This window comes from Strigops habroptila, chromosome 8, assembly GCF_004027225.2.
Source record: "Strigops habroptila isolate Jane chromosome 8, bStrHab1.2.pri, whole genome shotgun sequence".
Lineage (NCBI taxonomy): Eukaryota > Metazoa > Chordata > Aves > Psittaciformes > Psittacidae > Strigops > Strigops habroptila.
Window position 1 is genome coordinate 8214891 of NC_044284.2, and position 19906 is coordinate 8234796.

Here is a 19906-nt window from a genome sequence, read left to right on the forward strand (position 1 = left end):
GAGATTGTGCCCTCTGTTTTCAGCTGCACTTATAGGAAATATTTGATTGGGTGTTGGCCTTAATTAACCCTGGTGCAGTTGCATTTCTGATATAAGGGAAGGTGGTATTTTACACAAACATCAAATGGGGCTTGTCAGCGGCAGGAAAAACACTGAGGAAAAGGAGCAGCTCTTCCGTCTGCGTACTTTAAATAGAGGATGCTGCAATTGTGGATCTTGGATAAATACCAGCAAAATCTTCCTTCCTTACCCACCCTTTCTTCCCTCAAGCATAGAGGCAAGTTGGGTTTTGCTCTGAAATAAGCTTTAAGTAGACTGTTGCTATAGCAACCAACTCCCTGAAACCTGTTCATAATTCAGATGGTGGCCTAACCCCCTATAAAATACACCTTCCCAAAACCCCACGTTCACAGCTTCCTGGGAAACAACTGAGTGTTTTTACAGTGAGTTTACCTGGTCAGGGCGAGGTTGGTTAGGTTAGTTTCCAAGAGGGATGATGTATTTGGAAGCCGTTTGCTACTGAGATAGCAAAAGGATGCCAGGAAACAGCAGGGTTGCAATTTAAGGCTTTTTTTGGCTACATTTCTTAAAGCTTCAATCAATAATAAGATAGTGCTTGAATCATCTCAGATCTCAAAAGTAATCTTCAATGATAATCTGTAAGATTTCAGAACACCTAATCATAGAATCACAGAGTGGTTTGGGTTGGAAAGGACCTTAAGATCATCCAGTTCCAACCCCTGCCGTGGGCAGGGACACCTCGCACTAGAGCAGGTTGCTCAAGGCCCCGTCCAACCTGGCCTTGAACACTGGCAGGGATGGGGCAGCCACAGCTTCTCTGGGCACCCTGTGCCAGCACCTCAGCACCCTCACAGGGAAGAACTTTTTCCTTAGATCTAACCTGAACTTCCCCTGTGTAAATTTAAACCCATTCCCCCTTGTCCTATCACTACAGTCCCTGATGAAGAGTCCCTCTCCGGCATCCTTATAGGCCCCCTTCAGATATTGGAAGGCTCCAATGCAGCTCAAAAGCTGTTTACTTAAAAATCATGCAATAAAACTAATAAATAATTTTTCTGTTAGAGAAAGGTGTGTTAGTTTTCCCTTCTGTGTTTATTAAAGGAGATGACAGCTAGACTGTATGATTGAGTGCAGTCCTTGAAACACAAATTAAGAATGGATGAAGCCCATTTAAAAATGACATTTATTGCTGATTGAGGGCTGTATGATGCAAATGATAGAAATGTGAAGTCTCTACGTTATGAGATTTTATAGTGCTAAACATATGTACAGAAACTTAATAGGAACAATTCTCTCTATTGCTCCGTTGAACCTTACACATTTCAGATTAAAGACAGCCTACCCATCAGTGTATATAGAAATTGTAATGCCCTTGACCCACGGTGATTTGATCAAGTAGTCAAAAGTCCCTCTCCAGACTTCTCGTAGGCCCCCTTTAGGTATTGGAAGACTCTTATAAGTTCTCCCCTGAGCTTTTTCTCTTTATTGTCTCAACTGTTTTACCAGTCATGGTCTAATGCTTTACAGACCACTAGGAACTTCAATGGGTTACCACTAGTAACCCTAAGCCAAACTGCAAACTGGTATTCTGCAGTGTATTTCTGAGTCCTCCAAAAATTCTAGATTTCATGATCAGAAAAGGAAAGTTCTGCTTTTCTAGTAACCTTACAATAAGAGCTTCTTCTTTCTAGCTTGGTTCTACCCCTTACCAATCACTGCTGTCTACCGTAACACCATTCCTTTTCTGCTGCTCCTCTCTATGCCTTAACCGTGTTTTAAGGAAGCAGTATTTTTGCAAGCAGTATTTTTGCAAAGCCAAATCCTATAGTTCATTTTCAGCCTAACAACCAGTAAACACCAGTAGGAATTTTGATTGATTTAAGATGATAGGATACTGCTCTTAATACCTCTGGGATTTCCTCAGAAATCAATTTCACTAATCCCCATAATGCATATGCTCATCTGAACCATGCTGTACCGAGCTGCATTGTATCTCCCCAGGTCAGCAGGGTAGGATTCTTCGCTGAGCTGAAATGTGATAGCATAAATACAGATATATACTATACCTATGTCAGGAGGTATGCTATCTTCCTTTATTTGCTAAAGAAAAAATGAAAAAGTCTATAATTCCACTAACTATTATTGGATATTAAATATTATTGGCCTAATCATGAGTAGCAGAGTGACCTCAGCTGTGTTTTGGCTTCTCTACAGATAGATGAATGAACTTCCAAGTTGCCCACACTGTCAGGCAGTGCCAGCAAGAACAAACCAACAAACAAACCAACCCACCCCCAAACTCCCAACCAGTTTCTCCATTTCTTCATCTAACATTAAACCTTACAGTCTACCAAAAGGAATGGAAAATGAGGCAATTCAAATGAATGTACATAAATCATCCGGCTGGATATAGACTGTAATTATGATTTTTCATCTAGCAAACATAATCTTTATGCTGCAAGTTAACAATGAATATTTACCCTGGTTATATACTTGAGGGTTTAGAGATAAATTCTTTCAATGTACAACCAAGTCTCCTGTAGGAGTGCACTCTGAAGCTGCAGACTTTACTACTGCCAGAAAAGGCCTGGGGACAAGGACAGGAGACAACCATAACAGAAAAGCTGGGTTACTCTTCAGTTGTACAGAGAACCAAGCAAGCCAGCAATGAGCAGTCAGAAAGGGAGAAACACAATCCCCTGCAAGCCAGCATCACTTGGCTAGAGCAGGATGAATGCTGTATACCAGATGGCCCTTTTGGCAATTCAGTAAGCCACTGATGTGATTCCAACATGGAGGTGGTGGCCAGACCTCCTGCACTGAGCTACAGTTGCTGTAGCTGAGCTGACACTGAGGAAGGAAGTTAAAGGAATGTTGCAACCTGTATAATCTTAAAAAGGGCCATGAAAACTTTTATGAAGTGCTGGTATCTGGGAAACCTACAAATGAAATATTAGCAACAATGTAAGCAGCACAATTTAGCTCTCCTATAGGCACTTCTGTTGTTATATTTCTCAAGACCACATACCTCTTTCCTGCATATACCCAAAAATACACAGGCAGTGTGCAAGACAGTTGGTCCTCCCCAGTCAACACGACATCTGTTTCTGTGTTCCTATGAGGCAGAGATTTTTTCAAATGCTGGCAGCTTTCCATTATTTTGGCATTTCAGTGCACTGGGAAGACGTGGATACTGGAAAAACCATAAATAATATGGGCTCTTGGAAGGGCTCTGTAGTAGGACCAAACATTTTTTGCATGGAAAGGTTTCCATCTGGCCTGGCCTAGCAGCTAAGAAAGCCAGACACACCTACATTCTGTGAGAGCACATCACACACAGCACATTCCCACGCATCCGCACTGCAAGGCACCTTTGTGTGCACCGTCAGCTTAATCCACATCCTGAGTAACTGCCCATGGATCCTGGAGCATTAACTGAAATTGCAAATCCACTGGTCACCTCTGACTTCATACAGTGATTTGCTGAAAAGTGCTGTTCCCTACAGTGCACAGGCCCTGCACCACCCTTTCACATGCCCTTTTCACAATCTGCTTCACTGCCCAGCCATCTCATAGTTTCTTCTTGCTAGCATGACTGTGGGATAGAGTGGGCACAGACCTTGGCCCAAGAATCGCAGTGCTCAAATCAGCCAAATTATTTAGTCTTTGAGGCCAGTTCTATTAATAAATGCACTGTCAGACACTGTGATTTCTGATGGGATGCTATATGTGTTAAAAGAATGAATGCTTCATGTAGCTTCCAATTAGCTGGGAAATGTTTTCTGGTTCTTTGCCTAGGACTTAGACAACGGTAGCATTGTTAGCAATGAAGTGCCACCTCCTAATGTTGAGTTACAAGAATGAGTGGGTTAGTAAATTATCACTGACCTTCTTTTATTATTTAATTACTCATGAAGCTTTTGAAAAATCCTGTCCAAAGGTATTTTAAATTAACAGACATTGGGACAGTGTGTATTTAGAATAGCTGAGTTTATTTGCGACTCTATGGCACCATGCTATTGTCCAGAAAAAAAAAGACAGGATTCCTAAATATGTTTTGGACTGGCATCCCCACTGACCTGTAACAAATCAGTTCAGTAAAAACAGTCTTTTCAAAAGAAAGAATTGCCTTTTGGCAATCGTAGACCTTGAGCACTCTCCATTAGTATGTGGTGGCAAATTTTCTTACATCATCTAAAGCTCTTCACAATTCTGTACTACTGTCCTGCTGCTTCTGCCTCTTCCACCTTCCTTAGCACTGATTCCTTTCTGCAGGAGGGGAAGAGATGCAGGCCTGAAGATAACATTGCTAGAAGCAGCATTAACTTTATGTGTTGGCCCAGAAACAAGGTTGAGAGAGAACAGTTCCTTATCCACCTCCCTCTGTCTTGTCTTGTATGTTGTCTGGACACTAAACTGCAAGACTTCCAGGAAAGTCTCCCAGAAAGGGACTTGCAGACCCTCTTCTGCTGCTACTGGTGCATCTGCACTCCTCTTAACTATATGTCTCTTTGCCTCAAAGCAGAGAGAGCACCTCACCCTTAGCCTGACCTGCAAGCATTGACATTTTATTTAATCAGCTCTGCAAATCTATAGCCAGTATTCTGTCATCTAATGAGAACGTCATATGGCAATCATCCAGAGAATAGAAATCAATAAACTTCCCCTAATGGCAACTTATCACTCATTGTATCACACAGCAATCTACTCAGTGTTAGAATTAAAGGCATAAAAATTTAAAGTGAGCACAGTACAATGGTGACTAATGGCCCAATACAAACCATTTCATAGTTGAATAAAATCCTACCATAAACAGAGCTTTCTTTAGCACCCAGGAAGAAAATTCTTACATCAATTAAGGGCCTAACTGTTATTGAGTGAACATTTAATATCTTGCTATGGAAAAACTATGCTTTCAGACAGGAGATTCCTGACATTTTGTATAGACTTTCTACTAAGTTATTAATTGACACACAGTGTATTTCTTCATGTTTTGGGGGCATACCTGAAAAATCCATCTCAGTGAGAATAAAAACATGTGCATTCATCCAAAAAATCAGAAAAGTTAATTTCTGTATCTTTAGGGTTTTTTCTTCACTTTTCCACTTGTGCAGTTCCCATATTACAGTACTGGGACGATAACAGATAAAATCCTGTGTTAGAACAATTTGCCATTTTTTCAGGTATGCTTTCAAATTTTCTTTCCATTGATTGGCAGAACTAGTGATTTCCCCAATTTTAACTGAAAATGAGAGATTTCTCAAGTGGCTTATTTAATGGGCAGTGGTGTTACATCTGCTTCTTCGCCAGTTCCACTTTCCTGTGACCACTGTTTGATCTCTCTTCGTGCAGGTTTCCACATTTAAAGTTTTTATTGGTAATAGGCTAAACTCCCATCTACTGAGCAATGCTAAAGAGCAATCCAATATTAGGGAAAAATATAAACCAACCAATGCTCTCTCGAAAGACTGCCTGTATGGAAAGGGAGTACCTGCATGGCCAAGAAAAAGCATCCCACAGCATTATAAAAAATTGGCAACATTTCTGGGTCTCACATTCATATTGGCCAATTTCCAGTTGGCAGAGCAACTCTATAGGATCTAAAACAAGAGAGCAGCAGAACATCCTACATCAATGACCGAAACAGAGGAATGGAAAGATGACATGGAAATACTGTCTTCTCCATTCAGTGCAGTGCTGAGCACAGCTTGAGTGGAACTGCAGAAAACTCAGCTGCACTCGCGGTTCCATCTTTTAATTCACCTCTAGCTTGACCCTGCTTTTAAAGCAGGTCTAGTAACACTAGTAGCACCTTGCATGTTTTCCATCACTATTCAAGCAGATCTGCCTGGATTCAACACCTGTGGCTCACTCTACCAGGCTCCTGGTAATAACAGGTTAGCAAAAAGACCTGCCAGTCTTCACACAGAGATGGTGTGTTTAACATTTTGTGTTAGGAAAAAAGCGAAGTGTCTGAGAAGAAGTATGTTAAACCAGAGAAGGATTTGCAGAATGTCTAACTTACTTAACATGAGGTTTTCACCTAGCAGAAAAGCCAAGCATGGCTTAACTTCTTTGGCACTCTACAGGAGTCTGCAGGAGATGCTCATTTCCCTTTAAAAGGAAGGGAAATGAGCTCATCCCTCAACATAAAATCTGCTCCACAGTTCATAGCCCTTGTGATCTGTTGTACCCCATCACTGGCAATGCAAGCTATTCAATCTGGCAGGAACCTAGAAGTTACAAAGCCCAAAGGCAATAATTTGGGCATTTGCCCTTTGCCTACCCCGAGGTGTTTACCAAGACGTGTCCTGGACCGACTCACTGCTTCTCCTTCCTGTTTTTCTAAGAGGCTGCTATTAAGTTAAACTCCCCATAAAGTCAGTTCTAAATAACAGGGTCATAAAACTTAAAGAACTTACTACAGCCCAGACCAATTGCTGGGCTTACATCACGAACGCTGCTAAACATAGCACAGGAAGACTTCCTTCTCCCTTCTCCCCCACACCATGCAAGGCTGACAGCTACATTTATCAGATTCCCAGCACTGACAGTTAAAAAAGAAGTTAGCTTCCAAAATTAAAATCACCTCCTTCAGCAATGTAAAGGCAGTCACACTAGTTAAGATGTAACTCTATAGTCATCTCTCTAGTCATCTGCATGACATATATGGAACCTAAAAGCAAGTTTTGAAAATAGATTTTTTTAAGATACACTAAAAAAAAAAATGAAATTCTTAGAATAAAATCTTAGTTTTGTTGGGATCATCAGGTGCCTTTTTAGCTTCTCAGAAGATAATTCAGGTTCTTTAACAAAGAAAAGCACTATCTATTGCTGGAGTTTGTCTAACAATATAAAAGCCAAAAATACAATGGCAGTACTTTAGAATCCTGCTGTTTAGAAAGTGTCTTTTAAAATGACCCTACCTAAATGGATCAGTTCCAAACTGCAAGCTTGAAGCACAAGACTTTTTCCTTTTATAAGCACCATGAGTGCTTTTCCTTATAGATTTTATGAGATGACGCAGACTAAAATTTACAGTCTTGTGTGCCTAAATATAGATTTGAAAAGTGGATCCAAAATTCTGACTCAGCCTATAGATTTCAGCTGTACATATTCCATTGGGTCCCACTATCAGGCTATAAACCAGGGAAATTCTAATTACATTAGTCCAGAAATGAAGGAACAGTTGAAATCATCTGCCATTGAAGTAACTGCAGGCAACAAGGAGGGCATTAAGTAGATCAGCTCATCAATAATGGAGTAGAGAGACTTTCAACACTAAGTAGGTCAGTGGTACATATTTCTATTTTACCCTTGAATAGTCACTCAGCAGCCTACTCACAATGAAGTCAGACTGGCTCCTTTCTCTTCTTACCCGACAGTCTTAAGCATCACAGAATTTACCAAATCCTCCCATCCGTGTTGAGAACTTATGATCTGAAAATGCATGGGGATGGGATTGAAGCTGGACAGTTGAAGGCTGTCAGCCGGGAAGGTTGTGTTGAGAAGTGCACTGATACTGTTTGTTCTGTACCAGCTAGGGGTGCACAAAGAGACAAGGCGACGCGGCTGCTAAAAGGTACAATTTTAAATTGTACCTTTGCATAAATCTAATCCCAATTTGCTGTATGAAATGGAATGCCTCCCATCAACAGACATTGCAGAGACTGTTACAAATCCATGAAGATTTTTCCAGCGATTTGAGTGGGTTCTAAATCAAAACCTAACATGACTAAAACATAACATTTTGAGGTACTTACATGAAGCAATACTGATAGCTGTCTTACTTTTGGTTTTTTGGCTGAGAAATTACCAACAGAAGAATGGAAATGCATATTCTGGAAGTCCCACTTTTACACAGAGGCTCTAATGAATGAACTTGAATAATTTCAGTTAAAGAAAAGTTGCTCTTTCTTCCTAAATTGTTGCCAAAGGGACATAAGTAGAAAGCTGCCTAGTCAGCCTACCAGATACTTGCTGAGCCTGTGCATTTTCAAAGCTAATAGAAAAGGAGCTGTACATTTCAAAGTCAACATCATCCAGCTGTGCAGGTTAGGAGCACAAGTGGAAATGCAGAAGCAACTGTCTATTCAAAATTCAGGGAAACCTACACATGTAGTAGCTTCCCTAAGAATGTTCTTTGTTGATGAACAGAAATCTGCAACAGGATTCTTGCTGGGGACATTAATAACCAGCCAGGAGATCTGATAGCCTAAGGCAGTGTAGAAAGCCAAACAGATTATTAAATCCCTGAAAAGATTGAATAGGCATTATTTTTACTGCAACCAAACTAAATGGGAAAAGCAAAATCAAACAAACTCATTATTTCTCTAGGGCTAAACAGATGGTGACATCTCAGTATGGCATACCACACATAGGAAGACAGGGATGAAATAACATAGTGATTATAAAGACCAGGTATTAGTCAGTCTGTCAATTTCAACTGCTAAATACCACTTTTTATTTGGGTGTTTATTTATAATCTCCTAAATTATCCAAAACATCCCTTATTCTGTTGATTCAAAACATTTGTTGGAAAATACGTCCAAAAATGAGTAAATACTCCAGAATATAAAAATTTTAAGTCTAATGTGTTTTCCACCCCAGGGCACTTTTTGTTCTCCTTGCTCTTCTTAACTGAACAAGCAATTTATGCGGGTAATGAAAATATTCTTATTGTGCAGCTTTTAATCTATTATTCAATAGCTAAAAGGAAAGTAAAAATCACCCTTTCTATCAATAATTCAGCTTCAGTGCTAATGCAGCCATTCAGCTGCCCCCCTCAACAGGACCTCATACATTTTTAATGCTTAGGCTCTTTGTTAGGAGGTCAAATGTGTGAATTGTGGTTAGAAACACAGTTACCAGGTGTGGGAAGGTCAACTACAGAAATATTCCTATCGCCAACAAAACAAATTAGGCTGGCAGGACTGTGAAGGAAAACTGTATGGCTGGGTCCTCAATGCCTGCCTTTGCTGAAGAGCAGAAAGATGAAGTCCAATGGCCAGCGCTGCCCTCACAGCCCTGACTGGGAAAGAACCTAGTGAAACGCTGACCAAACCTCCGCCAGTGTTGTCTGCTGGTGTGATACAGTATGTGTCCTGATTCAGCCTCTCCTGCAGTTACTGCTAGTTAGTATATCTGGATCCCAATCTAGACCCTGGGAGAGATGCTCTCCCCAGAACACCGTATAAAGAGGTCAGGATCTGCTGACAGCAAGCGTTTCCTTCATAGCCAAACTTTTACTGGTTTTGATGGTATTGTAATTTGGATGCCTGCCACTAAACTGCAAACCTGGACTGCCTGGACCAAATCTTACCATCTAAAGGGTCTATCTGATGTCTTTAGCTTTACTTCCAGAGAGGCATTTTCAGAGAATTGCCCTTTAAACACCGCAAGAGTTTTTAAAGCCCCAGAGGTACAGATAGTTTCCTCAGTCCACCCTTCCTGCAGTGTGTGAATCAGCAGGATCCACTTGTTAGCAAAGCTTTTTTATCTGCTGATAACCCCCCTCGAGAATGTAATTTTCTCTAATAGTACAGTTGTCTTCTTCAGAAAAGATTAGCATGTCAAGAAGTCTCTTCAGGAGGGCTCCAGAACCTCTGAGCTCAGACAGGCAGCATCTCCTCTCAAGGGTGGCACAGGAAACTCCTCTGAGTTGGTACTAGAGAAACCTATGAACTTTGAGACCTCTCCCATGAGGCAGTGCATGTGAGCCTGACATCAAGGAGCTGCTATTACCTTTGCACACCTTTCCATTATGTTGGATGAAGAGGTTCTTGTACAGAGATGGGACATTTCCCACATGTTCCTGGAATAAAACAAGCCTCCCCCAGTAAGTTTTAATCCTCTGCTGAAGGGTTGGCAAGTTAGCTGAAGTTCTGAACTGGAAATGGTTCCACTTTATTTGTACCTCTTTGAAAACTCTGCATGACCCAACACTTTTTTATGACAGAAAAAGTGAAGGATTTGCCTTATTTCATCATGGCTCAAAATGAAGCCAATAAAATCGTTTATAACGCTTGGCAATTTCTCTCTAGCTCTATTTCTTGCTGTCTGGCCTTCTTCAATAAGAGGAAGTGAAATTCATTTGTTCCTGACAGTGTAAGCATTCATTTTAAATCTGGAATTGTTCCTGATGGAAAATTAGGCTTGTTCCATCATCATCCACAGTGATGTGACACATCCATAGTGATGTGTCACACTGCTGCTTCATGCAGATTTCCATTCCAGTGGAGCTTAGCAAAAACTTGTCTAGATCTATATAATGGTTGCTTATTACCAAAGCAGTATCACAACAATTTGCCTTATAAATACACTAAAGAGATAAAAAAGAGCAGGACTTTGTAAGCTATAGCATCAAGGTTACTGGACCATAGACAATATTCAGGCAAGAGTCAATTTCAATTTCAGTTTTGCAAAATCAAAGAATCATGTAATCATTCCTGTTGCAGTCATGCCCACTACTCCAGACCCAGTTGTCTGACTTCTTTCCCCTTTACCCTCCTTCTTCCCTGTATAAACAAAGATCAGGTTTTGGGTCTGTACTCCAAAATGCTGGAAATCACATCTAGAAATGACAATGCAAAGCAAAGACCCACAGACGGATACAGACAGATGGAAGAGTACAAGGAAGATGAGAGAGTACCAGTCAGGCCATCAGAAATGGAAGTGTCTTCTGGTGTTATCACACTTTTAGAGATGAACTTCAAAACACAAGAAGCCCCATAGGACAAAGCATAAAATTTCTTCTTTGGAAATGTAACAAGGAGACGATGCTACTGTTGACTAACCATAGACAGGAATCAATATTTAGGTAGACTAGGCTACAACTGACAGGATAGAGATTGGCCTTCAGAAGCCTTGCAAGGGAGGTAAACCACCAAATGATGGATGTTACAGAGTAAGAGAGACGAGGGAAAATATGCAAAGCGACAGGTATTTGGGTTAGCATAACCAGACAGAAAAATACCATGGCATTCTGAGTGAATGTGAACAGGCAAGACTGTGCTTATCAAGGCCAGAGGAAAGGGAAAATTTGATACCTTGGAAGTAATACAAACAGAACATGAATTGCAGCCTTAGTCATACGGATAAAAGGATTTTATGCACAGAACAGAGCAGATGTGGACACAGTCTGGATGTGAGAACAGAGGGAGGATTTTGAACCAAAGAGCACTGCAGTGACTTGTAGGACAGTGGGTTGTACCCAGCAAGAGAAAAGGAGCTGGCTCAGGAAAATTAATTGCAAACATACTTAGACCAGTTGGCTACTTACTGCGGATTGCTAGTGTCTTGTTTGCTGACCCTAACCTTAGCAAGTCAGCAAACATACCAAAGCTGCGCAACACAGAGGTGACACAGGATACACATCAATCCAGACACAGCCAGCTTGTACTTAGCAATCAATGAGCCAGATGCAATTGTAACACTGCTATCTGCCTGTAAATTATATCTTTTTTAAAAGCTAAAGTATCTGAGAGACTGTATTGCCTTCATTACCATTTCAATCAACAGCAACACAATGCAGGGCTGACAAGATTCAAATGACTATTCAATATGAATAATCTGAAAGGCTCATGATAGCTAGGGGAAGGGATTATTTACAGACTATTTTATTATAGGCTTTCTATTTGGCAAAGATTGTGCACATGTGAACCTGTCCCATGCATCAGACGTAGGTCAGCGCAGGCAGCTTTTTCGTAAAGACAGATAAGAAAAGAAATAAGGTTGAGGAAAGCGTAATGGAGGCATGGAAAACCGATTTTCAGACTGCCTGTGACCTTGACTCAGAGGTTGAACATAAACTGTGAAGCAGACAATGAGGATGGGAACAAGCTGCAGATGGCAAAACTGCAAACTTTGTTTGGAATCAGAGATTACAGACAAATTCTGACAGCCTGCTCCTGCCCCCGTAATCAAGTGCACTAAGCATGTGATGATATTTTAACTTGCAGGGACAGCTGGGTACTTATGAAAGCACAACAGAGCTCAGACACTATTACTCACAGAGATAACATTTTAGAAGGATGTTATTCAAGTCACTTGTGATGAAAAAAAAAGGAAGATAAATTTCTACACAATGTATCAGTTATCACATTGTGATTATCCCATTTATTCACATGATCATGAACTAGTTCTACTAATTCACTTTTTGGTCTGAATTTTTTTAGGCTGGCTCTGCAGAAATGAAAAGATTCAAAGAAAGAATGTAGTCATAAGGTGGAGTGTCCTTATTCCGGCTGGGATAGAGTTATTTTTCTTCTTAGCAGCTGGTACAGCGCTGTCTTTTGGCTTTAGTCTGAAAACAATGCTGATAACACATCAATGTTTTAGCTGTTGTTAAGCAGCTTACCCTAAGTCAAAGACCTTTCAGTCTCATGCTCTGCCAGTGAGGAGGGGCACAAGAAGCCAGGAGGGAGCACAGCCAGGACACCTGACCCAAACTAGCCAAAGGGATATTCCATAGCAGAGAATATCGTGCCTGGTGTAGAAACTGGGGGGAGCTGGGTGGCAGCCACCGATCGCTGCTTGGGGACTGGCGGAGCATCGGTTAGCAGGTGGAGAGCAACTTTTTTCCTCGGGTGTTATTCTCCTCTCTCTCTCACTGTTTTTCTTTATTATCTTTATTATTACCATTGTCATTATACTTTATTTCAGTTACCAAACTGTTCTTAACTCATGGGATGTACCTCTTCCTGATTCTTCTCCCCGTCCTACTGGGGGTACTCAGTGAGGAGGTTACTGGCTGAGGTTAAACCATGACAAAAACACTGGATAGTAGTAAACTAGACATGATGCAGTTAAGAAAGTCCAGGAAGAGTGGCTGCCTGACATTTGCAGTTTGTCACTGAATTATGGGGACAGATACAAACTGCAGAACAACTAGGAACCACATTACTACTAGGTGACTATGTTTCTGTAGCAAGAAATAAAGAGGCTCTGTCTTTTTTTTCTTTCTGTGGTTTCTCTTTTGTGTAGCTTGGGGGCTAGCAGGTTAAGCTAGTCCACACTCAAAGTGCTTTGTCAGCACAGGTACTATGTATTATAATGTTATGCAGTGTATTATGCTGGCACAGCATTCTGAGGCAGATGCAGCTTTTAATAACACAAAAAGGTTTTACCGTGTAACTTCTCAATTCCCTGGGAGTGACAAGTCGGGTTTTGTTACACAAGTGGCTTCTGGCAACAACACTGTTTATCAGGTCACCCCCCAGCGTGCTGATCTGTGCATCACTGCATCATAGCAAATCCGTAGTACAGTCCTGGCCTTTGAGCTATGGAGGAACCCCTGCTCTCCCTAGAAAACACTGCTTTGTCATCTTCAGACCTCTAGAGTAGCATACAAACACTGAAGGGACAGGGAGTATGCACTGGATTTCTTCCCTCATTCTGACACACACCACTGAGATAGATTATCTGTGTGGTTTGTACATGCTGCTTATAATCAATTCTGTTCTACTAACTGACAAACCTTCTAGGCAATGAGGCATTTTTCCTGTTTTCCTGGCAGGATTTTCTTTTTTGTTCCAGTAAAACTGAATTTTCACAAGGAATATTTAAACTTTTGAAGAGTAATGTATTTCCCATCTGAAAACCATTCCAACAGAAAATTCCCAGCTAACTTCTAATCTACACAACCAGCTGGAGCAATTAGCTCTGCCTGATAGCAGAGCTATTAAATAACCTTGGCATCAAGGTTACAGCAATTCAATGGCTAGGCTAGACAAAGATTGCTTCAGGGCATTCCCTCATGGTAGAAACAGCTCCTGCAAAAAACCTGCCTCAATTTTCTTTCCCCAAAGTCTACTTAAATTGAGTTATAATTGAGTTATTCAGCTTTCTTTTTTTTGGGGGGGGAAGGGACAGGTTGGAGGGGTAGGGGAGCATTGAGGTCTGTATTGATGTCTTGACTGATTGCTGTTATTAAGCTTTCAGCCCTGACTTCCTTAATTTAGAATCTCCACCTCCTATTCCCCTTCAGCTGCAATCAGAAGGCTTTTGTCCTAGATTGCGGAGTCTATATTATCCCAATGACTTCACTCATCTAATCACTCCCAGTTCTGAGGCTGATAACACAGACTTATCTTTGTCCCAGATGAGAGAAGGAGAAACCTTATAATGCAAGATTCTTCATCCCAGGCCCTTAAGAGACCAGTGGCCTTACATTCTAACTTGCCCCTGACATTAATAAGTCCCAAGACACTCTTCTCTTTAGCAATGCCTATATCAAATATTTTTAATCATGTTTTCTTAAGCATGTGAGCAATTGATCCTGCGAAACATCCCTTCTGGCCTTAAAGGGCCAGTGTTCTGCTGTAGTGAGCAAAAGATTGAAACATGTTCCTTAGGTAATCTCTAGAAAACCATGTGATGAAAAATAACCAAAAAATTCAAAGCATGTACAACAAGGCTTAGAAATTCAACTAATAAAAGAAAAAGAGATAAAAGTCACACCAGAAACAAGAAAAATCTTCCAATGTGTTTCTAGGAGGAAGGAACTGAGAGTCAGGACATCACTGAGACTATCTCACAGTTTTAATTTGCAGGGACAGCTGAGATGTCATGGAAACTGCATCATAAATGGCGAGCTGATTAATTAAATAATACCAGTAAAGGCTGAGCTGATATTCACCCATAAAATCGAGGGAATCTGCAGATTAAATGACTGAGCTGCACAGGAAATACTAAAAAGTCAGGCATTCAAAGCGAGAACTGGACTTAACAGTGAGGATGACAAGCTGCAGGGCCCTCCTGCGCTGCCAGGCACGTTGTCAGGACCCGAAAAGGCAGCTGCTGCTACCCTCTCTTGTTCAACCGACTAGTTCTCCTGCTCTGCCACCTTGTGCTCGCCAGCTGACAACACACTCCATTTCGCTTCATGAAGTGAGTTACCTGCACAAGCAATATAAATTCCTTCTGTCTCAAACCTTCTGAGACCATAATGTACACAGCCGTCTATGCCAGGGAACACAGCTATAAACAGGACACATGAAGGCTGGAACGCTATACTATTGAAATCCTCTCTGTATTCTTGTGAAGGCCAAGATGCTCACAAATCATAGATTTTCCAGTGATTACAGGTAGAGTTTTGAGTTCGTAGCAACTCAGATAGCCAGGTACGATCCGCACAGTGGACATTTCTCACCACTGCTACCAGAGGCATTGTACTGCCTCCAGTCCTTGTCCTCTGGGCTGTCAAGCAGCACGTCCCAGGGCCCAGAGCAGGGAACACACTATTAAGAACTTCCCTATTCTTTTACCAACTCTGATGCTGATTAGTATTTTGAATAAGCACATCACCACCCTGAGTCTTTCACTTACCTCAATGTAAAATGGATATGACACTTATTTCACCAAGGTGACAGGGCTTTGGTGTAATTTTTGACAGCAGATGGGGCTTTAGAGATCTGCAAACTACGTTACTTTAACAAGCTGACAGAAACACCTCTCTGAAGACAGAGCACAGACCGGGAGCTTAGCAGAGTACATTCAACAGCAAGAATTCACAGCAATCCAAACAGCTTGAGAAGGCCTTTGCATTTATCAGCTCTTCACATCATTTTCCCTGGCACACGAAAAATTTCTTCGCTTTTTTCAGGTTACTTGGGGCTTTGCAGTTGCCAAAACTCTCTCATTGCTGGCAAGCATCCTGAGTGACTTGGAGCATGGCAAAGAAACTGTGCTCGTTAGCAAAAAATCTTAGGAACCACACAACGTGGGAGCCAACCTGATAAATTCCTCACTGCAGTAGACCTGGCCTCGTCAATCCTGGTATACAAAGTCCAACCACAAAATACATCTACTATGTAAAAACACTGCGGCAAGGACCCCGCCGCCTGGGGCTGGTATGGCAGGGCCAGGCAGAGGTGAGGTTCCCAGGATCTGGAAGGTGGAAGGTGTCATTGCTTTGCTGGCAGTCCTGCAGTTCGCCTCCCACAGGGGACCCTGCATCAGAGCACTGGGATCTGCACTCCATGGTGCTACGGGACGCAAACTGGTTCATTGGTCACCTTTAACCCATGGAAAAACAGCCTCCAGAGCAAACAAAATAAACTGTAATAAGATAATGGTTATCATAAATTCCTGTGCTGGCCTGCCAAGTACCACTGCACTATTTGTGTTTGGGATTCTCATCACTTGGAGTACTGTGTACAGTTCTGGTGTCCTCAACATAAAAAGGACATGGAGCTGTTGGAGCGAGTCCAGAGGAGGGCCACGAGGATGAGAAGAGGGCTGGAGCACCTCCCCTATGAAGACAGGCTGAGAGAGTTGGGGCTGTTCAGCCTGGAGAAGAGAAGGCTGCGTGGTGACCTCATAGCAGCCTTCCAGTATCTGAAGGGGGTCTACAAGGATGCTGGGGAGGGACTCTTCCTTAGGGACTGTAGTGGTAGGACAAGGGGTAATGGGTTCAAACTTAAACAGGGGAAGTTTAGATTAGATATAAGGAAGAAGTTCTTTACAGTGAGGGTGGTGAAGCACTGGAATGGGTTGCCCAGGGAGGTTGTGGATGCTCCATCCCTGGCGGTGTTCAAGGCCAGATTGGACAGAGCCTTGAACCACGTGGTTTAGGGCAAGGTGTCCCTGCCCATAGCAGGGGGGTTGGAACTAGATGATCTTAAGGTCCTTTCCAACCCTTACGATTCTATGATTCTATGATAATGGTTTGGGTTAGAAGGGACCTTAATGCTCATCTAGTTCCAACCCCCCTGCCATGGGTTCTCCGCTCTGTCAGATTAAAGCCATTCCCCCTCGTCCTGTCCCTACAGACTCTTGTCAAAAGCCCCTCTCCAGGTTTCTTGTTGGCCCCTTTAGGCACTGGGAGCTGCCCCTAAGGTCTCCCCAGAGCCTTCTCTTCTCCAGGCTGCATCAGCCCAGCTCTCTCACCTGGCTCCAGAGCAGAGCTGCTCCAGCCCTCGCAGCATCTCTGTGGCCTCCTCTGGACTCATTCCAACAGCTCCACATCCCTCTTGTGTTGTTGCCCCCAGAGCTGGACATAGGACTGCGGGGGGGGTCTCACCAGAGTGGAGTAGAGGGGGAGAATCCCCTCCCTTGCCCTGCTGCTCACACTGCTAGGGTTGCAGTCAAGGACATGGTTGGTTTCTGGTCTGCAAGCACATATTTTTCGGTTATGGTGAGCTTCTCACCAACCAACACCCCCAAGTCCTTCTCTCTCAAACCATTCTCTACCCAGCCTGTAGTGCTTGGGAAGCAAGCAAACTTTCTCAAAGGATTAGGCCTCCTCCCTGCTTGGGAAGCATGCTTGGGGCAGGGCAGCAGACAGGAATGCAGCTATTCCCAGCCACTTTAAACGTGGGCACAAACTGGGGAGCCATTTATGCTACTGCCTAGGGAAGCTGACAAACTTCTTGTGTACAGGAGATCCTAAGCATCTGTTTCTGAGTAAAAATAACCACTTAAGTATTGAAGGAGTACATAGGTGTCTTCCATTTGTATTTCAATTTACATTAAATGGAAATAAATATAAGAGGGCAATAACTGGTTTTCACTTAAGTAAGCCACCTACCAGCACATTTGAAGATTTTTCTTGTTTCTGGTGTGACTTTTATCAGCTGAATTTCTAGGCCTTGTTGTACTTGCTTTCTTAACAGCTTGCACTGAGAACATGGTAAGAGTGAGCTCCTGCTGATACAGAGGTGACTTTGGTGAACATGCCCCCTGTTCATCAGGCAGGCTGCCCTCCTCTGCCTGCCCAGTCACATTTCTGTTGCCTCCTCCTCACAACGAGCAGAGGTTAGCAGCTGGCACGAGGGAATTGAGAGTGCAGCAATAGCCATATTCTGAATTATAACTACAAGAGCTTGGAAGTCTCAATACACCAGAAAGGTCCATCCAGCTGATCTGACATTATTTTTTAGGAGTACCTAAGGCAGGTCCTTAGTAAAAACTGTCTGGGAGAAATGTAGGCCTATTCTTTCCTCTGTTACCTCATTTAATATCTAGTCCTGGACTTCTTTAACCCACGAAGCAAGTCACTTAGATGAGCTCTGGAAAAGGACTCTGCCAGGCGTGGAAAAGGACACATAAATGACATCAGAGAGAAATAGATTGATCCATCTAAATCTATTTGCTCAGTTTTAGTGCCACTGCTGTCTGAGCCAGCACCAGAGACAGAGCTGTTATGGGACGGGAACAGGAGAGCATCAAAGAAAAGGAAGGCTGAGAGATCTGTGCTGGGTAGGGGTGTGATGAGAAATCTGCATTTGGTGGGACAATATTAAAGCCATAAAGAACTGATGACAGATCTGAACATTCAGTTCCTTCAGGTGAGAGTCCTCTGAAAAAAACGCTGGGAAACCACTGAGCTGCATCACTGGGAAGAATCATGAAAAAATATAACCACATTTTTAGGACTGGTGAGGGCTCTGAGAAGTGCTTTACTTCTTTCATGAAAATTCAGAATCTTAATGACCAAACTCCTGATACAAAGACACTCTCAGGTAGATGCAGATGGCATATGGTACAAAGCTGACAAATTGCTTGAGACTTGTTTGTCCTCTCTCGCATGGAAGGCGTATTTCCTCTTCCACAAAGAGCAACCACATGTAGCTTTGAAAGGCACAGTGCAACTACATTGGGACTTATGACTTGAACTTTGAAAACAGGACAAAACAAGAGTGAGAGCTGGCATCTGGCTGAGGGGGAAGTGACACCTCCTTTAATTTCTTGTGCCACAACTCATGACAGTGACACTGTTCACAGCATTTGCACTCTCTGCTCTGTAAGAGTATTCTCAATGTGTGTTATGGCAGGAAATACCTTCATGCCCATTGAGCAACATGTTTACTGGAGTTCCAGGAAGAGATGGATTTTGGTGCTAAGCACTGTAGCATTCTGTGACTGAAACACAACTTACTTTGAATCAACAAAACAGGAAATTCTTATGTCGTTGCTAATCTGGTGGTTGCACTCTGGTGGTAGCCAATTTCTATTTCTGGTTTTAATTACTTGCCTTGGTTCACTCTTTCAATAATATATTGTTAAATAAATACCTGAAATATGTGAACACTTAAGATGTTTTTTGCTTATATTGCAGGTGCAACACTGAAGAATCCATTTGTAGATATGGATGCTGCCCCCCCAAGTGTAATACAGCGTGACATAGTTCCATGATGTTGTATTGATACCAGAATCAACGAGGATTTCTCTCTAGAGATCCCACCAGTGGTGTTGCAGCAGAAAATCATGCTGGTCTGTCTAAGTGACCAGTAAAGTTAGGAGTTCCTGCAACCACACACCCCCAAAGCCATGTTTGCAGATGGGTGGTAACTAAACCAAATCAAACTTCAGTAGGATTTTGAAAGAAGTCATGCCATGACAAGAAGGTTTAAGAAAGAAAGATAGCATATTTCTGTCACATTGCACCACACAACTGAAAATACCCCCTCTATTTTTAAAACACAAATATGTGCAGAATGAGCATTCACTTGGGCAGTTGTTACGATGAAGAGGTAAAATTGTCTTCCATTGTACTGATTTTTCTTAAATTTTAGAGAAATGCTGTATATATTTTACGGCAACTGTTAACCACCTTAAAGCAACAAGGTTCTGGACTGCACATTACATTAGTATGGCAAGATTTAATGCCTGGGTAAAGGTATTTTGTAAACATAGAAATAAAAATATCAGGAAGCATAACATAGTATGCCCTATATTGTCCAAAGACATGTATTTATCATGTAGCAGAAATGGTGAATAGGATAAAGAGGTACACTTGAAAATCATCATCTAAAGATAACTTCTTTGAGTCTGTGTTAAAGGAGAGAAAACATGCTATTTATATCCATGATAACTGCTGACTTCATATTATACAATATCTTCATTTCCAATTTAAAAACCAGTCTCAAAGTACTAAGTAGGA

At 42.0% G+C, this 19906-nt stretch overlaps 1 protein-coding gene across 1 annotated transcript in view; it reads left to right on the forward strand.

Annotated features, from left to right (window-relative positions):
- The window catches only part of AMER3 (APC membrane recruitment protein 3), a 35780-nt gene extending 16097 nt beyond the window's left edge, over positions 1 to 19683 (forward strand). The window contains exon 3 of the mRNA XM_030496349.1: positions 19082 to 19683. The gene's annotated coding sequence lies outside the window, so the exon portion shown is untranslated. The remainder of the gene's footprint in view (positions 1 to 19081) is intronic.
- Positions 19684 to 19906: the final 223 nt, after the last annotated feature.